Below are 23,210 nucleotides of genomic sequence, written 5' to 3'. Positions count from 1 at the left end.
GATACGCGATGACGATTCATTCATCTCAAGGACTGACTATTTCTGATACAGTTGTTTGGATTGTTGATGATCGAATCGAGTAGTCAAACTTAGTTTACTTAGCTGTGTCCAGAGTCAGAAGAATATCTCAATTGCGGAGAATTGTCTTGGATGAGTCAATGGCTGATGATAACGATAAATGTCAAGTCGATATAATAAGAAAAAAATTAGCCGGTTACAAACAGAGTGACAAAAAAAAATAATCACAATTTTGATCTCGATGTTGAATTTATCATGACACTGAAACAACAACAGAATAATCACTTTGCGAGCTGTAATTGTATAATGTTGTGGCAGTATTCGAGTCCAAAACAATTCACCGTAGACAGAAAAGATAATAGTCGCGGTCATACACGACAAAATGTGATGCTTACCTGTCTTGAGTGTAATCGACGTCGGGGCGATAGTTAAGTGATCTGGGCGGTAATTGTGTCTCCTCGGGAATTACTTGTAATTGTTCACGTGTGAATCCACGTCTAGGAGCAGTTGAATCCAGTCTGTAGATTGCTGGTCTACCAGTGGATCTAGTTATGTTAGATATCTTGTGTGTGGTAATACTCCAGATAGGATCAGTCGCTCTTTTTTTACCACCTTCAAGTTCACCTGGTTCATATAAATATCTCACAGTGACATCACCCAATATTGTCTGTGCTGAAAAATCACGTCGTTGTGGTATATGTTTTTTGTAATTGCGTTAATAGGTTTCATGTTGGTTGTTCGAGTTATTTCATTATTTAATGCAGTTATCACACTTGGTTATCTTGCAACCCATTCGCGAGATCTCTTGTCCTGAATGAATTCTTTCGCGTACTGATATCCAAATAACCGCTCAGCAAGTGTTCGATTAAATCGTTCAAAAATTGCCTGATTACGGTGAATTGCAGTATGCCCTCGTCTACTGGTGACATTATGTTGCTTCATCAGCGATGATAATGCACCCTGAAATTCTCTGCCAGGATCAACTTGTAATAGATTTGGCCATCGCAGACCACCTCGTTGATAAATTCGTTCAAACACAGAAGCAACCTCAGATGCTGTTTTAGTCGTTAACGGTTCTGCATCCTTGTATTTACTTGCAACATCAACTACAGTTAGCGCGTACTTGTATGTTCGATGACGAACGGTATCATATGGCAGAAATAATATATCAGCCTGATGAACATCATTTGCCACACTAACATTAAAATGTGCAAAATTAATTTTTCTAGGACGCGGTAGATAAATTTGCCATATTGCCTGTTTGGATAACCAATTTGCTGCAGTATCACGTGTAACTTTTGCTGCACTGGCAAGTTTACTAATTGCTGAGCTACCTCTCCAGTATCCTCTTGGGGAATAATAAATCGACTCCATTATAATTAATTACCAGCGCCTAATACAAGCTTAGATTTCATTGCGGATTTTATTAGCCAACTAGCTAACTTTTCTTTGAAAGATTTATTAGTAATAGAATTTAGCGCGTGAATTAATTTCACATCCGCGAGATGCCTATCTTGTAGATCCTTACTTCGGTAAGCTACATCATGGACATGACATGCTTTATCGATAGCATTTATTGGTTCTTCTCCGGGTTTTGGTTGATCAAGGTCATCAAGTCTGATATCAAGTCGGGTTCCAGGACCACAATAATTATATCCTGGGAGATGTTTTTTCTCCTGGGTATTTAGCCCACGGAGCTCCTGTAACTTTCCTAACTTGGCTGCAATATCACCTCCTTTTTTTCTTACTTGATGCCGGCTTTGACTTTGATTTTGGCTTTGGTTTTGGCGCTGACTTGCCACTGGGAATAAATTTAAACTTTTTTGTACCGCATCGCTCACACTTGCCCGAAACCGCAGATCTGTTATTTTTTGTTGTAACAGTTGTCAGATTACTTGTTGGGGTACGTGCTCTACATTTCACACAATATAAGTCCATATTTATATTATATTATTTTAATGAAGATCACTGAATTTTCTGCTACAAGGAAAATAGAACCAGTTAAGCATCACGCAGCGCTACCAAATTTTGTTCGTATGATTATAATTGGCCCATCTGGGAGTGGTAAGACTCAGTTGTTACTTAATTTAATAATCAAGTGGATGAAGTGGGACAAGTTGTATTTGGTAGCTCCATCTGTGGACGATCAACGATGCTACGGAGTGTTAAAAGATTTTAATGAAAGTGCAAAATCGTTAAATGAAAACGGTGATGATGTTGTTGAATTTATAACTGACATTAATAAAGCGCCAAGTATTGATGATATTGATGGATGTATTAACAATTTAGTCGTGTATGATAATGTGATGTTGGATAAACAATCAAATCCAGCCAGGATATTTTCCAGAGGCAGGCACAAAAACACAGATGTGATTTATGTAACCAAACGATATACCCAGATACCGAAAGTGATCAGGGATAACTGTAATATTCTTGCTGTGTTTAACCGAGTTGATACACGCACGGTACAAAATATACATCAGACTTGGTGCAGCGGTGATATGGACATAAATAAGTTTAGAAATTTATTTAGTCAGGCTCAGACAACCCCGCACGGATTTATAATAATAAGTTTACATGATCCTCGAACACGGTATCGAGTCGGGTTAGATACGATTTTTGGATAAATTGGTTTCATAGAGTGCAGTAGGGAGGGCTCCGACAACAAAACGCAGCAACGACGGCGACAATTGTGTTTACTCGCGGTTATTTCGGCGTTTGGAGGCTTCTAAAAGTAGGATTCACCCTCCATAAAGGGCTTAGTTCGGCATTTGGGGGCTTCTAAAAGTTGTAGGATTCGCCCTCCCTGCTGCTGGAAGATATGCAAATGGAATGTGTGTGCGTATGCGATTTGGATATTTATCATAGCTTTACCAATTTTTCAGTCATATCGCTACAATGTCTACAGCGTGGCAGTATATAGTGATGTCTAGCACTGGGGTATCATTATGATGTCCTACCAAGACACGTTAACCTAACACCAGGATAACAAGTGCTAACATTAAACTCCTAATGCTCAGCACCTAGCGCCGAAGCTGCACCATGTTTATGTCTTGGTATGACTTGGCCAGGGTTCGAACGAGCAACCTCCCCAATCCAGGACTAACGCTCCACCCACTAGGCCACCGGAGTGGTCTATAGGCAAATAAAATACAAAAGAAGAGATGAAAATACAGAGAGAAAAGGAGAAAGGGGCAATGCAAATAAGATTAAAAAATTAGAACTGAAAAGTGAAAAGCGACCCTCCTTTTATATGCACGCTTGTTTTATTATGCTTTCATAAATAATAGGTTAGTATCAATTATTCGAGAAGAAGTAAATCAATATGGCCAAGAGAGCATTGAAATATATTTGTACAAGCTGTACTTAATCGCAAAGTTAATAAAATCTACACTTCATTGTCATTGCAACAAAGAATTAATTATAATGTGGTTAAGGAAAGTATCATTGAAAGGAGATGAGTTGCTACCTGACGTATAGCAACACAGGTTAGGAATTTCAAAATGGAGACTGGATAGGCCTGTCTTGCAACAAGAAAGTGCATGATCTTTCAGATTGCAAAAGATTGAAAAATAAGCAAACTAATAAAGACAGACTTTCCAAACGCTCCTATCTTAGGAGGCCAAGGTCACAGTCCTGTAGTGAAAGCAATTTGGATCAAACAAATCAGTCTGATGATATTATTGAGAATTATAAGCCATTTATGTTGAAAGGTTCTATATGACCTGTGGGCAATTCTACCAAATCGATCCCGATTAAAATATTAACTGATTTGCGGGTCTGAAAGAGATTTGTCAACTACAAATGACGAGAGCAGATATTACGTGACAAGTTTATATTTTTAAAGTTATAACTAACTCGGATAATTTATGTTTTCCAAACTGATGCTTTCTATTTACGCATTATGGAATTGCAGACTGCCTGCAAGATTTACTAACCCTTGAAATTGATGGACTTATCGTGAAAAACTAAGCATCTCGGAAATTATATATTAGAAAAGGGAAGTGTTTCAATAAGATGGGTCTTTGTACACTTTGTAAAGATTCGTATTTGCATATTTATTATTTTTACGAACAATTCTGCTTAGTGTAATTAAGATCTAGAGATATATTGGATAGACATTAGGATGTCATAGAAATAAAGTAATGATAATACGTGTATGAAACTAACGTCTTCGTCTGAGCAAAGAGAATTGACCTCCGAGTTGGATGTCGTATGCAAAAGATCGACTATTGGATAGAACATCTATATCAGTGGGATACTGAGCGGCGATGAAACCGAGTGCAGTTATGATAAAAGCTTTATGCTACATCTGATGTCTTTTATGTTTATCCGTCCACAAGTGTAAAGTAGTCGTATTATTCCAAACAAATTATCTTAAGAGATTTCAATTCATTTATAGATTGTCAGATAATATCTTTATATCTTCGATTTTCATATGCTGGAATAAATAGATCTACATAACATGCTGGACTGGACTCAAAGCTGCAATCTACTGATCCATCTTCAGGCACCTTGTTCAAATCAAGCATATTATTCAAATTGGGCCCGTACCAAGGATGCTTCCAGCACGTTGTGTATATCTGCTTATGTGATTTACAACGATCAGCCCTGTTTATTGTTACTATGAACAAGAAATCAGTCGGGGTGTTTTGTTCTTTTGTGTAGGGCTTATTCTTAAGTGAAAATTCTAACCCGTTTATAGAAAGTGCAAGATAAATATTTTAGAAAAGATAGTTTAGTGAGGATGTTCATCCATAGCTGCTATATATAGCTTCACTCGTTTGATAATAAAACATGTAATGTCAAAAATGTTAAAATCATAACAGTTCATTCAATACACAAACGTAACGAAATCGCGTCGATATCAGTTGGGTTAATCTCAGATGTCAGAACCTGAAGTCTGTAGTCAGGGATCACATCCAGTTGACCACAGCTCGTTACCTGTCCACTACGGATTTGAGTGTGTTTGCTCCTATTACAATTACTGCTACTGGGACTGTAATTATGCTCATGAAGATGATGAGAAATATGAGAATAAAGAATTCATGAAAACGTATTTAAATTCTGTGACTAAATTGAAAAGTCTTACAAAATTAATTGAAGGGTAACAGGTCCCATGTACAAGATCATTTAGAAGTGATATGTGTAACAAGATTTGATAAAGTCTCAGAGGAGACTTTTTGGGAGTATACGAGATACCTTTGATTGGTATATAATGGGAATAAAAGTAATAACGAGACCTGTAAATATAATAAAAATCAGCTTTTAATTATAGACTTTATTTGGTGTGGATAAAATTTTAATATTGAGCCCGGCAGGACTCGAACCTGCAATCTCCTGATCCGTAGTCAGGCGCCTTATCCAATTTGGCCACGGGCCCTTGTCATGAATGTTTGTTAGAGAGTATATTGGTGTGCTTTTGGTAATACTTCTACCACTATGACTATGGTAAGACTTGCTATTGCTTTACTGTCGTGTTTGAGTATCGCTGCATGCGGGTTACAGCGGGATTGCACCATATCCTTTCAGCGCTGATATCAAGCGTCAAATTTGAATCCAAATAACTCGTATGTAAACATAAATGTGGAAAGATAATATATTTCTGAAGCTCTGAAACGAACCAAAGAAATCTTGTCCCACTTATTACGGTGAATTTTCGAAACTGCAATCTCTGGTCAATTACTGAACAGGTTATATTTATCCGATGTGTTTAACAGTTGTCAGAATTAGGATCTAAGTTTGTTGTGTGCCTTTATGCTCCAATTGCCTTGGCACTAAATATCCTACTTTTGTTGTGGTGCCCTCAAGTACAAAACGAATCTAAATCAAAGCCTTAATAATCTAACCGAATTGTTTTAAAAGTGACGGTAACGTTAACTCCTTGCTACTAATCCAATTCACGACATATCCAAATAGAAATTATGTTTTGAGGAAAATATATTGTTCTAGTGGGTCAAGAGGGATTCGAACCTGCCGTCTCCCTATCCGATGTCTGTCGCCTTATCCAATTTGGCCACGGGCCCTTCACATACAGACTATTTCTTAGGTTGGTTCGTGAATGTTACGGTTGGTACAACACTGCTTCTACTACCACTACTTAAACTGATACCACGACGACTACCAATGGAGTTATATTGCTAGTACGATGGACATAATAACGATTACGTCTACATATGCTACTAGTGTTTCTGCTGCTACTACCAACATTATGGCTGCTGTTAAAATTACGTATAAACCACTACCTATAATGGTAACGATTCTTCCTGCTGCTGCTGATTAAATCATTGTAAAGATACGAAAATGACCCGTTAAAATATTGGGCGAGAAAAATGATTGCTGTGTGAATTTTTGTGATGTACATGGAAGTTCGACTACGTAATAGGTAATTGTTTTACTTATGGAATGCTAGATATAAATATACAATGTTTTGTACGAACAAAATTTAATCTGTAGGAATAAAAACATATCTTCGTATTGCATCGAATCAAAGCTGCAATCTACGGATTGAAACCGCGGATCTAATTTCTCATTATCTTGCTCACATGTGCACTTATTCATGTTTGGATTGAGATGATTTTACTATCGCCACTTCTGCAAGTGCACTGCTTTTGCGGATGATGATAATTCGCATGGTGATGGCAATGGTACAGTCATGAAGGGTCAGAATTTGCATGACTAAATCAGATTCGTTACCATGACATGGATGGATTAAAGGTTACTTAGACGAAAGAAATGGCAATGACAACGATCCTATGGAAGATTCGATTTTATGATCAAAAGCAAAGAAAGAGTTGACTATGTCTCTTTTCAAAATTTAAAAGTCTAATTTGTTCTCATTATTGGCACGTTTTATGTCAATAGAGATATTTATCTGTATGTTGATGCTGAGAATCAAAGAATTTTAATACGCAGTGGAAAAGATTTAACAAACGAGCCCGGCAGGACTCGAACCTGCAGTCTCCTGATCCGAAGTCAGGCGCCTTATCCAATTTGGCCACGGGCCCTTCACGAAAACACTTATTGGTTTATAGGTTAGTGTGGGTTCATTTCCTTGTTGTAGTTGTTGTACAAACCATTCTCCAAAATACATGCTTTGATGGAATAACCCTTATTAAAGCTACCAATACGGCTACAGTTGATAACGAAATGATGAAAATCGTAGTTGCGGGTCTGAAACAGATTTGACAACTACAAATGGCTAGATCAGATGTTATGTGACAAGTTTATCTATTTAAATTTATAACTAACTTGGATAATTTATGTTTCCCAAACTGATGCTTTCTTTTTACGCATTACGGAATTGCAGACTGCCTGCAAGATTTACTAACCCTTGAAATTGATGAACTTGTCGTGAAAAACTAAGCATCTCGGAAATTATATATTAGACAAGGGAAGTGCTCCAATAAGGATGGGCATTTTTACATTTTGTAAAGATTCGTATTTGCATTTGTATTATTTTTACGAACAATTCTGCTTAGTGTAATTAAGATCTAGAGATATAGTGGATAGACCTTAGGATGTCATGGAAATAAAGTAATGAGAATACGTGTATGAAACTAACGTATTGCTCTGAACAAAGAGACTTGACCTCCGAGTTGCATGTCGTATGCAAAAGATCGACTATTGGATAGAACATCTATATCAGTGGGATACTGAGCGGCGATGATGCCGAGTGCAGTTATGATAAAAGCTTTTTGCTACATCTAATGTGAACTATGTTTATCTGTGCACAAGTGTAAAGTAGTCGTATTATTCCAAAAATATTATCTTAAGAGATTTCAATTCATTTGTAGATTGTTAGATAATATCTTTATATCTTCGATTTTCATATGCTGGAATAAATAGATCTACATAACATGCTGGACTGGACTCAAAGCTGCAATCTACTGATCCATCTTCAGGCACCTTGTTCAAATCAAGCATATTATTCAAATTGGGCCCGGACCAAGGATGCTTCCAGCACGTCGTGTGTATCTGCTTATGTGATTTACAACGATCAGTCCTGTTCAATGTTACTATGATCAAGAAATCAGTCGGGGTGTTTTGTTGTTTGTGTAGGGCTTATCCTTAAGTGACAATTCTAACCTGTTTATAGAAAGTGCTAGATAAATCTTTTAGTAAAGTTGCTTCCGTGAGGTTGTTCATCCATAGCATCTATATATAACTTGACTCGTTTGATAATAAAAACTATAGTGTCCCAAATGTTAAAATCATAACAGTTCATTTAATGCACAAACGTCAAGAAATTGCGTCGATATCAGTTGGGTTAATCTCAGATGTCAGAACCTGAAGTCTGTAGTCAGGGATCACATCCAGTTGACCAGAGACTCGTTACCTGTCCACAACGGATTTGAGTGTGTTTGCTACTACTACAATTACTGCTACTGGGACTGTAATTATGCTCATGAAGATGATGAGAAATATGAGAATAAAGAATTCATGAAAACGTCTTTAAATTCTGTGACTAAATTGAAAAGTCTTACAAAATTAATTGAAGGGTAACAGGTCCCATGTACAAGATCATTTAGAAGTGATATGTGTAACAAGATTTGATAAAGTCTCAGAGGAGACTTTCTGGGAGTATACGAGATACCTTTGATTGGTATATAATGGGAATAAAAGTAATAACGAGACCTGTAAATATAATAAAAATCAGCTTTTAATTATAGACTTTATTTGGTGTGGATAAAATTTTAATATTGAGCCCGGCAGGACTCGAACCTGCAATCTCCTGATCCGTAGTCAGGCGCCTTTTTTTTTTTTTTTCTTTCTTTATTTAAAAAAGCTTTGTACAGTATAAAAGTTAAAAATATACAGTCAGTATGTACATATTAGTTTGTAATGCTATATTACAAAACAATGATTCTACAATAGTATTTTATTAAGCTATATTACAGAACAATGATTCTAAAATTTTTTTTGTAATGCTATAGTACAAAACAATGATTCTACAATGTAATAAACACTTTATCCTCTTCTATTCTCATTAAAGGATTATCTTTTACAAAATACTTCGTAATCAAAGTCTGAGTTTTGTCTTTGTAATGTTGATACGCATATAATATATATTTTCTAGTCAAATATTGGAACAATCTTTCGATGTTTATTTGTTTCCCTAATAAAGACATAATGTTTCTTCTTTTGTAAATGCACAATCGAGCAATGCTCAGAATGTAGTTCAAAAAATAACTATTTACTGATTTTGTTTCTTTGTTATATCCTATCATGAGCATTTGTTCAAAAGAAGTGCTATTGAGAACACCAACTCTACAATTTTTAAAAAGAATCTCAACTATATATACAATATAATTCTTAAAAGAGCTTAATTCAGGACATTTCAAAAACATGTGAAATAAATCCTCTGTTTCCAACTGGCACACTGGACATAAGTCATTATCAATTTTGCCATAGTATTTTAGTCTCTCTTTTGTAAATATTCGATTGTGCATTATTCTGTAATCCAAATCTATACAATCTGGGGTCTTGAAAGGTAGGTGTATCAATTTCCAGTATTTATGCTTTTCCAAACTAAATATCTTACTCCAAAAGGAAACAGAAGCTGGTTCTTGAAAAATCAACGTACATAAAAGCTTGTAAAATAGTTGTGTTGTACATAAACAGAGGTCATATAATTTTGTATCAACTGTGAGAAACATATTATTTCTCCCATTGGTTACAGTGGGTTTTGACTCTGTTGCAACAATATTTCTCCAGCCTAATGGTATACTTTCTATTATGCAATTATAGTCTTTTTTTATCTTATCTGTTTTGATCTCAGAATTTGATTTGTATATCATTTCTTGAATAGCTCTATAAGGTAGTATTCCAGGTACAAATTCATATGTAATATCCTGAACACGAACAATTCCTGCTTCTATAAATTCTGCGAAAAACAACGTTTTACCAGCACATGTAATATTAGGATTTAAAAAGAGAGGTTGTTCAAAAACATTCCTCACATCAATATTTGTATCGATATTATTTCTAAGTTTTTCCCATGCATGAAACATTTCTCTGTAAAATATAGGTAGGGTATTCAATTGTTGCTTATTTAAAGACATGAGAAACAACTCTTTGGTCAACCTCATGTTCAGGACAGTAGATAAAAAGTGATCAAAGGTATTTTTCCACATAGCATGGCAATTCACATCAAAGTATCTTTTTAAAAATTTTAGTCTGAATGCATACATTTTCATCTTTATATCAGTTAACTGTAGTCCGCCATTTCGCTTATCACCAATTATTGTATAATAGTGAACCAAATGGGACTTTCCTGACCAGATAAATCTGAGAAATAATTGCTTCAATTCGTCAGCAATCATATCAGGAAGAGGCTGAACTGACACTATGTATAATACTCTAGAAACTAATAAGTTATTAACAACTGTTACTTTTCCTTGTATTGTCAAATATCTCTGTGACCACAGTTGCAATAAGTTTTTAATTTTAGACAATCTATCATTCCAGTTCAGTTGCTCACATAACTTTGCACATTTTCCCACATAAGCTCCCAAAATTAAGATGACTTGATCACACATTTGAATTTGTAATTGTTTGCAATAATCATCAGTAAGTTTACCAGATCCAATACACAGAAGTTCTGTCTTTTCCTTGTTCACCTTTGCACCAGATCCTTTACAATACAAGTCAAGTACATTAAAAGATTGATTAATGGATTGTGTGTCCGCTAATGTCAAGGTTTTATCATCTGCATGTTGAAAAACTTTACTTGTATTACTAGACAGTGGGAGTGGAATACCTTTGATAGTGGGATTTGCTTTGATAGCGAGTCCTAAGGGTTCTGCTGCTAATACATATAACATTGCTGATATAGGACAACCTTGTCTGACTGAATTTTTAATTAAAAAGGGTTTCGTTAGATGACCATTGCATTTAACACTACTTTTAATTTCATTATAAAATATCTTTATCCACTGAATAAAATTGTCACCAAAACCGAACTTTCGTAAAACAGAAATCAAATATGAGTGGCAAACTCTGTCAAACGCTTTTTCTTGATCAATTTTTAAGATATATCCCTCAAGATTGTCTCTCTCAACCATATCTATAATATCTCTTACAGTGACTATAGTATCAGCAATATCTCTCCCAACTATACAACATGTCTGAGTTTGAGAAATAATTTTGGGTAATACCATTTTTAAACGTGTAGACAAAATCCTTGCCAAAATTTTATAATCTACATTAAGTAAACTGATAGGACGCCAATTTTGCAATCTTCTATTATCCCCCTTATTTTTATAAATAAGTGATATAACCCCAAATCTCATTGATCTCGACATAATATTGTCATTCTTAACACTCTGAAAGATGTGCAACAGAATATCATATATACAATCATAAAATTTACAATACCACTCTACTGTCAATCCGTCCGGGCCGGGGCTTTTATTTTTAGCCATCCCTTTTATAGCTGTATGTATTTCATCAACTGTTATTATGGCATCACACATATCTTTATCCTCATCAGATACAGAACAGTTTACAAAATTTAAAAGTGAATCAGTACAATTATCATCAACAGTTACCGAAGAATATAAATGACTATAAAACTGATGTATTTCATCTAAGATTCCGCTTGTATTTGAAATAATTACACCATCATCATCAATCAATTCATTGATTACATTTTTGTTGTGTCGATATTTCTCAAGATTTAGAAAATATTTAGTATTTCTATCGCTTTCAATTGCCCATTTGGCCTTAGATCTCAATATAGCACCCCGACAAAAATCAGTTTCATAGTCACTTAGCTGATGTTTTAGTTCTTCATATTTGTTAATGTCATATGGTTCTTTATTTGCGACTTTTTCTGAAAATGATTTTAATTTATTTTGCAATGTAAAGTATTCTTGTAATCTTTCCTTATTTCTTCTTGTACAGTATACTTGGGAAAATTTTTTAATTTTGTATTTTACATTATCCCACCAAATGAGTGGTTCACTGAAATACATTTCGTCAGTTTTTCCGTCGGTAAGAATTGATTTCACTCTTTGTACATATTTTTCCTCAAAAAGAACATTGTTATTTAATATCCATAATCCGGGCCCTTTTTCCACTTTGCAGGTATTTAGTTTAAGGTATACAAAAGAATGATCACTAAAGGATGTATCTGCATAATAAATATTTTGCACATTGGAGTGCAATTTTGAGGAAATCAAAAAATAATCTATTCTACTCTGCTTCATTTCGCCTAGTACAACTTGTTTTCTGGAGAAACTACGAGTACTAGGATTTCGTGATCTCCATAAATCGGTAATATTCCTATCATGAATAATTTTATAAAGTTCACGCACTGCTACATCATCAATATGTAAGGCTTTGTTATGTCGATCAATACCTGCTAAAGTTGTATTAAAATCACCAGCCAGGATAGTGCTATCACTAGTACTGTTATGTAAATATGTATTTAGCTTCATGAAAAAGTTAAACCTTTCCTTCACAACATTTGGAGCATAAATATTGATTAAATCAATCACTTTATCATCAATAGCTATTTTAAGATGTAAAATCCTACCCTTTTCAATCATTTCTTGTGTCACCTGATTTCTCAATTCTCTCACTACTAAAACAGCAACACCTGCCCTCCTATTGTCAGCATTACTATAAAATATGTCACCATTCCAAATCTCATTTTCTCTAATACTTTCAACAAACTCATCATCCCAAAAGGTTTCTTGCAATAATAAAATATGGCCTCTTTTCTCTTTAAATATTTCTAAAACAGACTTTAGTTTATTCAAATTACGCAAGCCATTTACATTTAGAGATACAATATTTAAAGCCATGATTATGATGAGTGTATTGAAAGTATTAAAAAATGTTGAGTGTTTGATCATTTCTTCATAGGTGTTCGTCGCATGCTATTCATCTTCATATTAGGTACTGGATTAAACCTTCTCCTTCTCCTTTGTACTACTTTGAAATTTTCGATATTAGTACCGTTTTCTTGACATGTACGTGATTCGTTTGATCTTTCAACAACGTCTGCAGCCATCTTCCTGTCATCATCTGAATCTGTCCCCGATCCATCTCCAACTGTATGATTGTTGTTTACTTCCTCAGATTCTATTTCTACATTGGTCATATCAACTCCAATTCTTTCTTTTTCTTCCCCACTTTCTCTACTCTCATTATCTTTTTTTTCATTCTCAATTTCTTCTTTATCATCTTCGTCACTCTGTAACTCCAATATGTCTTCCCTCATATCATCATCAACTTGCGAATGAATGCCTGCAATGGCCTCTCTGTAACACATACATGTTTGCGCCTCTTTGTGGCATTTGTCGCATATCCTGCATGTACACATAAGAGGAAAACTTCCACAACTTTCACATCTTTGCCTTGTGCAATTTTTTGCTACATGGCCTTGCTCCCCACACTTGTAGCATACAAAATCAGGGCAGTCTTTTATAACATGTCCCGGATCAAGACATCTAGAACATACCTTAACTTGATTATTGTGTAATACTCTAAAGTATTGTTGACCATTGACAGTCTGAAATTTCAGACTGTAAGGCAAGGATTTTACCTGCTGTGGAAATTTACATTTGACATAACGAGTCCCATCAGCTACACTAGTTCCAGGATAATATCTGCGTTGAATGGGAGAAAGAAGTTCTACTCCGTATTCACCGAGCTTCATACTTATATCATCATCTGTGATGTATGCTGGTAAATGAAGAATTGACACAATAATAGTGTCTGAATATAAAAGAGTACAATCAAAATGTTCACTTCCAATATCAATTCCACACAAGGTATTATATGCTACTTCCTTACTCGGTAGTGTGACCTCATACAAATTTGCACCTTTGGGCACAACTGCATAGACCGACATATCTCCGGTTAATTCTTCTACACTTCTAACAATATCACTTGCCTTTATTTTCTTCACATCCTTTACATCAATCACCACGGTACATTCTTTCCCAAAACGACGAGAAGCTCCTGTCTGTCTATCGATGTTACTCGACATGCCATTCTTATTGTTAGCTATTCCACTGGTGTCATTAGAGTGTGAGTCAGCTCCTTGTGCTGCACGTGCAGCACGACCAGGCTTTGTATTCATTGTCACAGAAAATAATATTTTGTGTGGTGGATAAAGTTATCCACACACTCAAAATATATCTCACTTATATATGAATGCGATCAAACAAATCTTATCAACGTACCTGTAACAAATTAAAACAGCAAAAATGTCTATTAAAGGAAAAAAACTTGAAAATTCACGGAGCGATCATCAAACGCGCCTTCCTTCTGATGTCATAACCGGAACAGAGAGGACTCGAACCTGCAATCTCCTGATCCGTAGTCAGGCGCCTTATCCAATTTGGCCACGGGCCCTTGTCATGAATGTTTGTTAGAGAGTATATTGGTGTGCTTTTGGTAATACTTCTACGACTATGACTATGGTAAGACTTGCTATTGCTTTACTGTCATGTTTGAGTATCGCTGCATGCGGGTTACAGCGGGATTGCAGCATATCCTTTCAGCGCTGATATCAAGCGTCAAATTTGAATCCAAATAACTCGTATGTAAACATAAATGTGGAAAGATAATATATTTCTGAAGCTCTGAAACGAACCAAAGAAATCTTGTCCCACTTATCACGGTGAATTTTCGAAACTGCAATCTCTGGTCAATTACTGAACAGGTTATATTTATCCGATGTGTTTAACAGTTGTCAGAATTAGGATCTAAGTTTGTTGTGTGCCTTTATGCTCCAATTGCCTTGGCACTAAATATCCTACTTTTGTTGTGGTGCCCTCAAGTACAAAACGAATCTAAATCAAAACCTTAATAATCTAACCGAATTGTTTTAAAAGTGACGGTAACGTTAACTCCTTGCTACTAATCCAATTCACGACATATCCAACTAGAAATTATGTTTTGAGGAAAATATATTGTTCTAGTGGGTCAAGAGGGATTCGAACCTGCCGTCTCCCTATCCGATGTCTGTCGCCTTATCCAATTTGGCCACGGGCCCTTCACATACAGACTATTTCTTAGGTTGGTTCGTGAATGTTACGGTTGGTACAACACTGCTTCTACTACCACTACTTAAACTGATACCACGACGACTACCAATGGAGTTATATTGCTAGTACGATGGACATAATAACGATTACGTCTACATATGCTACTAGTGTTTCTGCTGCTACTACCAACATTATGGCTGCTGTTAAAATTACGTATAAACCACTACCTATAATGGTAACGATTCTTCCTGCTGCTGCTGATTAAATCATTGTAAAGATACGAAAATGACCCGTTAAAATATTGGGCGAGAAAAATGATTGCTGTGTGAATTTTTGTGATGTACATGGAAGTTCGACTACGTAGTAGGTAATTGTTTTACTTATGGAATGCTAGATATAAATATACAATGTTTTGTACGAACAAAATTTAATCTGTAGGAATAAAAACATATCTTCGTATTGCATCGAATCAAAGCTGCAATCTACGGATTGAAACCGCGGATCTAATTTCTCATTATCTTGCTCACATGTGCACTTATTCATGTTTGGATTAAGATGATTTTACTATCGCCACTTCTGCAAGTGCACTGCTTTTGCGGATGATGATAATTCGCATGGTGATGGCAATGGTACAGTCATGAAGGGTCAGAATTTGCATGACTAAATCAGATTCGTTACCATGACATGGATGGATTAAAGGTTACTTAGACGAAAGAAATGGCAATGACAACGATCCTATGGAAGATTCGATTTTATGATCAAAAGCAAAGAAAGAGTTGACTATGTCTCTTTTCAAAATTTAAAAGTCTAATTTGTTCTCATTATTGGCACGTTTTATGTCAATAGAGATATTTATCTGTATGTTGATGCTGAGAATCAAAGAATTTTAATACGCAGTGGAAAAGATTTAACAAACGAGCCCGGCAGGACTCGAACCTGCAGTCTCCTGATCCGAAGTCAGGCGCCTTATCCAATTTGGCCACGGGCCCTTCACGAAAACACTTATTGGTTTATAGGTTAGTGTGGGTTCATTTCCTTGTTGTAGTTGTTGTACAAACCATTCTCCAAAATACATGCTTTGATGGAATAACCCTTATTAAAGCTACCAATACGGCTACAGTTGATAACGAAATGATGAAAATCGTAGTTGCGGGTCTGAAACAGATTTGACAACTACAAATGGCTAGATCAGATGTTATGTGACAAGTTTATCTATTTAAATTTATAACTAACTTGGATAATTTATGTTTCCCAAACTGATGCTTTCTTTTTACGCATTACGGAATTGCAGACTGCCTGCAAGATTTACTAACCCTTGAAATTGATGAACTTGTCGTGAAAAACTAAGCATCTCGGAAATTATATATTAGACAAGGGAAGTGCTCCAATAAGGATGGGCATTTTTACATTTTGTAAAGATTCGTATTTGCATTTGTATTATTTTTACGAACAATTCTGCTTAGTGTAATTAAGATCTAGAGATATAGTGGATAGACCTTAGGATGTCATGGAAATAAAGTAATGAGAACACGTGTACGAAACTAACGTATTGCTCTGAACAAAGAGACTTGACCTCCGAGTTGCATGTCGTATGCAAAAGATCGACTATTGGATAGAACATCTATATCAGTGGGATACTGAGCGGCGATGATGCCGAGTGCAGTTATGATAAAAGCTTTTTGCTACATCTAATGTGAACTATGTTTATCTGTGCACAAGTGTAAAGTAGTCGTATTATTCCAAAAATATTATCTTAAGAGATTTCAATTCATTTGTAGATTGTTAGATAATATCTTTATATCTTCGATTTTCATATGCTGGAATAAATAGATCTACATAACATGCTGGACTGGACTCAAAGCTGCAATCTACTGATCCATCTTCAGGCACCTTGTTCAAATCAAGCATATTATTCAAATTGGGCCCGGACCAAGGATGCTTCCAGCACGTCGTGTGTATCTGCTTATGTGATTTACAACGATCAGTCCTGTTCAATGTTACTATGATCAAGAAATCAGTCGGGGTGTTTTGTTGTTTGTGTAGGGCTTATCCTTAAGTGACAATTCTAACCTGTTTATAGAAAGTGCTAGATAAATCTTTTAGTAAAGTTGCTTCCGTGAGGTTGTTCATCATAGCATCTATATATAACTTGACTCGTTTGATAATAAAAACTATAGTGTCCCAAATGTTAAAATCATAACAGTTCATTTAATGCACAAACGTCAAGAAATTGCGTCGATATCAGTTGGGTTAATCTCAGATGTCAGAACCTGAAGTCTGTAGTCAGGGATCACATCCAGTTGACCAGAGACTCGTTACCTGTCCACAACGGATTTGAGTGTGTTTGCTACTACTACAATTACTGCTACTGGGACTGTAATTATGCTCATGAAGATGATGAGAAATATGAGAATAAAGAATTCATGAAAACGTCTTTAAATTCTGTGACTAAATTGAAAAGTCTTACAAAATTAATTGAAGGGTAACAGGTCCCATGTACAAGATCATTTAGAAGTGATATGTGTAACAAGATTTGATAAAGTCTCAGAGGAGACTTTCTGGGAGTATACGAGATACCTTTGATTGGTATATAATGGGAATAAAAGTAATAACGAGACCTGTAAATATAATAAAAATCAGCTTTTAATTATAGACTTTATTTGGTGTGGATAAAATTTTAATATTGAGCCCGGCAGGACTCGAACCTGCAATCTCCTGATCCGTAGTCAGGCGCCTTATCCAATTTGGCCACGGGCCCTTGTCATGAATGTTTGTTAGAGAGTATATTGGTGTGCTTTTGGTAATACTTCTACGACTATGACTATGGTAAGACTTGCTATTGCTTTACTGTCATGTTTGAGTATCGCTGCATGCGGGTTACAGCGGGATTGCAGCATATCCTTTCAGCGCTGATATCAAGCGTCAAATTTGAATCCAAATAACTCGTATGTAAACATAAATGTGGAAAGATAATATATTTCTGAAGCTCTGAAACGAACCAAAGAAATCTTGTCCCACTTATCACGGTGAATTTTCGAAACTGCAATCTCTGGTCAATTACTGAACAGGTTATATTTATCCGATGTGTTTAACAGTTGTCAGAATTAGGATCTAAGTTTGTTGTGTGCCTTTATGCTCCAATTGCCTTGGCACTAAATATCCTACTTTTGTTGTGGTGCCCTCAAGTACAAAACGAATCTAAATCAAAACCTTAATAATCTAACCGAATTGTTTTAAAAGTGACGGTAACGTTAACTCCTTGCTACTAATCCAATTCACGACATATCCAAATAGAAATTATGCTTTGAGGAAAATATATTGTTCTAGTGGGTCAAGAGGGATTCGAACCTGCCGTCTCCCTATCCGATGTCTGTCGCCTTATCCAATTTGGCCACGGGCCCTTCACATACAGACTATTTCTTAGGTTGGTTCGTGAATGTTACGGTTGGTACAACACTGCTTCTACTACCACTACTTAAACTGATACCACGACGACTACCAATGGAGTTATATTGCTAGTACGATGGACATAATAACGATTACGTCTACATATGCTACTAGTGTTTCTGCTGCTACTACCAACATTATGGCTGCTGTTAAAATTACGTATAAACCACTACCTATAATGGTAACGATTCTTCCTGCTGCTGCTGATTAAATCATTGTAAAGATACGAAAATGACCCGTTAAAATATTGGGCGAGAAAAATGATTGCTGTGTGAATTTTTGTGATGTACATGGAAGTTCGACTACGTAGTAGGTAATTGTTTTACTTATGGAATGCTAGATATAAATATACAATGTTTTGTACGAACAAAATTTAATCTGTAGGAATAAAAACATATCTTCGTATTGCATCGAATCAAAGCTGCAATCTACGGATTGAAACCGCGGATCTAATTTCTCATTATCTTGCTCACATGTGCACTTATTCATGTTTGGATTGAGATGATTTTACTATCGCCACTTCTGCAAGTGCACTGCTTTTGCGGATGATGATAATTCGCATGGTGATGGCAATGGTACTGTCATGAAGGGTCAGAATTTGCATGACTAAATCAGATTCGTTACCATGAGATGGATGGATTAAAGGTTACTTAGACGAAAGAAATGGCAATGACAACGATCCTATGGAAGATTCGATTTTATGATCAAAAGCAAAGAAAGAGTTGACTATGTCTCTTTTCAAAATTTAAAAGTCTAATTTGTTCTCATTATTGGCACGTTTTATGTCAATAGAGATATTTATCTGTATGTTGATGCTGAGAATCAAAGAATTTTAATACGCAGTGGAAAAGATTTAACAAACGAGCCCGGCAGGACTCGAACCTGCAGTCTCCTGATCCGAAGTCAGGCGCCTTATCCAATTTGGCCACAGGCCCTTCACGAAAACACTTATTGGTTTATAGGTTAGTGTGGGTTCATTTCCTTGTTGTAGTTGTTGTACAAACCATTCTCCAAAATACATGGTTTGATGGAATAACCCTTATTAAAGCTACCAATACGGCTACAGTTGATAACGAAATGATGAAAATCGTAGTTGCGGGTCTGAAACAGATTTGACAACTACAAATGGCTAGATCAGATGTTATGTGACAAGTTTATCTATTTAAATTTATAACTAACTTGGATAATTTATGTTTCCCAAACTGATGCTTTCTTTTTACGCATTACGGAATTGCAGACTGCCTGCAAGATTTACTAACCCATGAAATTGATGAACTTGTCGTGAAAAACTAAGCATCTCGGAAATTATATATTAGACAAGGGAAGTGCTCCAATAAGGATGGGCATTTTTACATTTTGTAAAGATTCGTATTTGCATTTGTATTATTTTTACGAACAATTCTGCTTAGTGTAATTAAGATCTAGAGATATAGTGGATAGACCTTAGGATGTCATGGAAATAAAGTAATGAGAATACGTGTATGAAACTAACGTATTGCTCTGAACAAAGAGACTTGACCTCCGAGTTGCATGTCGTATGCAAAAGATCGACTATTGGATAGAACATCTATATCAGTGGGATACTGAGCGGCGATGATGCCGAGTGCAGTTATGATAAAAGCTTTTTGCTACATCTAATGTGAACTATGTTTATCTGTGCACAAGTGTAAAGTAGTCGTATTATTCCAAAAATATTATCTTAAGAGATTTCAATTCATTTGTAGATTGTTAGATAATATCTTTATATCTTCGATTTTCATATGCTGGAATAAATAGATCTACATAACATGCTGGACTGGACTCAAAGCTGCAATCTACTGATCCATCTTCAGGCACCTTGTTCAAATCAAGCATATTATTCAAACTGGGCCCGGACCAAGGATGCTTCCAGCACGTCGTGTGTATCTGCTTATGTGATTTACAACGATCAGTCCTGTTCAATGTTACTATGATCAAGAAATCAGTCGGGGTGTTTTGTTGTTTGTGTAGGGCTTATCCTTAAGTGACAATTCTAACCTGTTTATAGAAAGTGCTAGATAAATCTTTTAGTAAAGTTGCTTCCGTGAGGTTGTTCATCCATAGCATCTATATATAACTTGACTCGTTTGATAATAAAAACTATAGTGTCCCAAATGTTAAAATCATAACAGTTCATTTAATGCACAAACGTCAAGAAATTGCGTCGATATCAGTTGGGTTAATCTCAGATGTCAGAACCTGAAGTCTGTAGTCAGGGATCACATCCAGTTGACCAGAGACTCGTTACCTGTCCACAACGGATTTGAGTGTGTTTGCTACTACTACAATTACTGCTACTGGGACTGTAATTATGCTCATGAAGATGATGAGAAATATGAGAATAAAGAATTCATGAAAACGTCTTTAAATTCTGTGACTAAATTGAAAAGTCTTACAAAATTAATTGAAGGGTAACAAGTCCCATGTACAAGATCATTTAGAAGTGATATGTGTAACAAGATTTGATAAAGTCTCAGAGGAGACTTTCTGGGAGTATACGAGATACCTTTGATTGGTATATAATGGGAATAAAAGTAATAACGAGACCTGTAAATATAATAAAAATCAGCTTTTAATTATAGACTTTATTTGGTGTGGATAAAATTTTAATATTGAGCCCGGCAGGACTCGAACCTGCAATCTCCTGATCCGTAGTCAGGCGCCTTATCCAATTTGGCCACGGGCCCTTGTCATGAATGTTTGTTAGAGAGTATATTGGTGTGCTTTTGGTAATACTTCTACGACTATGACTATGGTAAGACTTGCTATTGCTTTACTGTCATGTTTGAGTATCGCTGCATGCGGGTTACAGCGGGATTGCAGCATATCCTTTCAGCGCTGATATCAAGCGTCAAATTTGAATCCAAATAACTCGTATGTAAACATAAATGTGGAAAGATAATATATTTCTGAAGCTCTGAAACGAACCAAAGAAATCTTGTCCCACTTATCACGGTGAATTTTCGAAACTGCAATCTCTGGTCAATTACTGAACAGGTTATATTTATCCGATGTGTTTAACAGTTGACAGAATTAGGATCTAAGTTTGTTGTGTGCCTTTATGCTCCAATTGCCTTGGCACTAAATATCCTACTTTTGTTGTGGTGCCCTCAAGCACAAAACGAATCTAAATCAAAACCTTAATAATCTAACCGAATTGTTTTAAAAGTGACGGTAACGTTAACTCCTTGCTACTAATCCAATTCACGACATATCCAAATAGAAATTATGTTTTGAGGAAAATATATTGTTCTAGTGGGTCAAGAGGGATTCGAACCTGCCGTCTCCCTATCCGATGTCTGTCGCCTTATCCAATTTGGCCACGGGCCCTTCACATACAGACTATTTCTTAGGTTGGTTCGTGAATGTTACGGTTGGTACAACACTGCTTCTACTACCACTACTTAAACTGATACCACGACGACTACCAATGGAGTTATATTGCTAGTACGATGGACATAATAACGATTACGTCTACATATGCTACTAGTGTTTCTGCTGCTACTACCAACATTATGGCTGCTGTTAAAATTACGTATAAACCACTACCTATAATGGTAACGATTCTTCCTGCTGCTGCTGATTAAATCATTGTAAAGATACGAAAATGACCCGTTAAAATATTGGGCGAGAAAAATGATTGCTGTGTGAATTTTTGTGATGTACATGGAAGTTCGACTACGTAGTAGGTAATTGTTTTACTTATGGAATGCTAGATATAAATATACAATGTTTTGTACGAACAAAATTTAATCTGTAGGAATAAAAACATATCTTCGTATTGCATCGAATCAAAGCTGCAATCTACGGATTGAAACCGCGGATCTAATTTCTCATTATCTTGCTCACATGTGCACTTATTCATGTTTGGATTGAGATGATTTTACTATCGCCACTTCTGCAAGTGCACTGCTTTTGCGGATGATGATAATTCGCATGGTGATGGCAATGGTACTGTCATGAAGGGTCAGAATTTGCATGACTAAATCAGATTCGTTACCATGAGATGGATGGATTAAAGGTTACTTAGACGAAAGAAATGGCAATGACAACGATCCTATGGAAGATTCGATTTTATGATCAAAAGCAAAGAAAGAGTTGACTATGTCTCTTTTCAAAATTTAAAAGTCTAATTTGTTCTCATTATTGGCACGTTTTATGTCAATAGAGATATTTATCTGTATGTTGATGCTGAGAATCAAAGAATTTTAATACGCAGTGGAAAAGATTTAACAAACGAGCCCGGCAGGACTCGAACCTGCAGTCTCCTGATCCGAAGTCAGGCGCCTTATCCAATTTGGCCACGGGCCCTTCACGAAAACACTTATTGGTTTATAGGTTAGTGTGGGTTCATTTCCTTGTTGTAGTTGTTGTACAAACCATTCTCCAAAATACATGGTTTGATGGAATAACCCTTATTAAAGCTACCAATACGGCTACAGTTGATAACGAAATGATGAAAATCGTAGTTGCGGGTCTGAAACAGATTTGACAACTACAAATGGCTAGATCAGATGTTATGTGACAAGTTTATCTATTTAAATTTATAACTAACTTGGATAATTTATGTTTCCCAAACTGATGCTTTCTTTTTACGCATTACGGAATTGCAGACTGCCTGCAAGATTTACTAACCCATGAAATTGATGAACTTGTCGTGAAAAACTAAGCATCTCGGAAATTATATATTAGACAAGGGAAGTGCTCCAATAAGGATGGGCA

The 23,210-nt window shown here is 35.9% G+C and overlaps 7 non-coding genes across 7 annotated transcripts; all 7 read right to left on the bottom strand.

Moving 5' to 3' along the window:
- Positions 1 to 5,327: 5,327 nt before the first annotated feature.
- On the bottom strand, positions 5,328 to 5,401 carry Trnar-acg (transfer RNA arginine (anticodon ACG)). Its single transcript has one exon. It is a non-coding gene; the product is annotated as a tRNA-Arg (tRNA).
- A 1,550-nt stretch (positions 5,402 to 6,951) lies between these two features.
- On the bottom strand, positions 6,952 to 7,025 carry Trnar-ucg (transfer RNA arginine (anticodon UCG)). Its single transcript has one exon. It is a non-coding gene; the product is annotated as a tRNA-Arg (tRNA).
- Positions 7,026 to 15,938: 8,913 nt separating this feature from the next.
- On the bottom strand, positions 15,939 to 16,012 carry Trnar-ucg (transfer RNA arginine (anticodon UCG)). The gene has a single exon. It is a non-coding gene; the product is annotated as a tRNA-Arg (tRNA).
- A 1,695-nt stretch (positions 16,013 to 17,707) lies between these two features.
- Positions 17,708 to 17,781, bottom strand: Trnar-acg (transfer RNA arginine (anticodon ACG)). The gene has a single exon. It is a non-coding gene; the product is annotated as a tRNA-Arg (tRNA).
- Positions 17,782 to 19,331: 1,550 nt separating this feature from the next.
- Trnar-ucg (transfer RNA arginine (anticodon UCG)) lies at positions 19,332 to 19,405 on the bottom strand. Its single transcript has one exon. It is a non-coding gene; the product is annotated as a tRNA-Arg (tRNA).
- A 1,696-nt stretch (positions 19,406 to 21,101) lies between these two features.
- Trnar-acg (transfer RNA arginine (anticodon ACG)) lies at positions 21,102 to 21,175 on the bottom strand. The gene has a single exon. It is a non-coding gene; the product is annotated as a tRNA-Arg (tRNA).
- A 1,550-nt stretch (positions 21,176 to 22,725) lies between these two features.
- Trnar-ucg (transfer RNA arginine (anticodon UCG)) lies at positions 22,726 to 22,799 on the bottom strand. The gene has a single exon. It is a non-coding gene; the product is annotated as a tRNA-Arg (tRNA).
- Positions 22,800 to 23,210: the final 411 nt, after the last annotated feature.

This window comes from Sinohyriopsis cumingii, chromosome 10, assembly GCF_028554795.1.
Source record: "Sinohyriopsis cumingii isolate HCF-2022 chromosome 10, ASM2855479v2, whole genome shotgun sequence".
Lineage (NCBI taxonomy): Eukaryota > Metazoa > Mollusca > Bivalvia > Unionida > Unionidae > Sinohyriopsis > Sinohyriopsis cumingii.
Note: the sequence above shows the minus strand (reverse complement) of the source record. Positions and strands in the feature narration are given on the sequence as shown.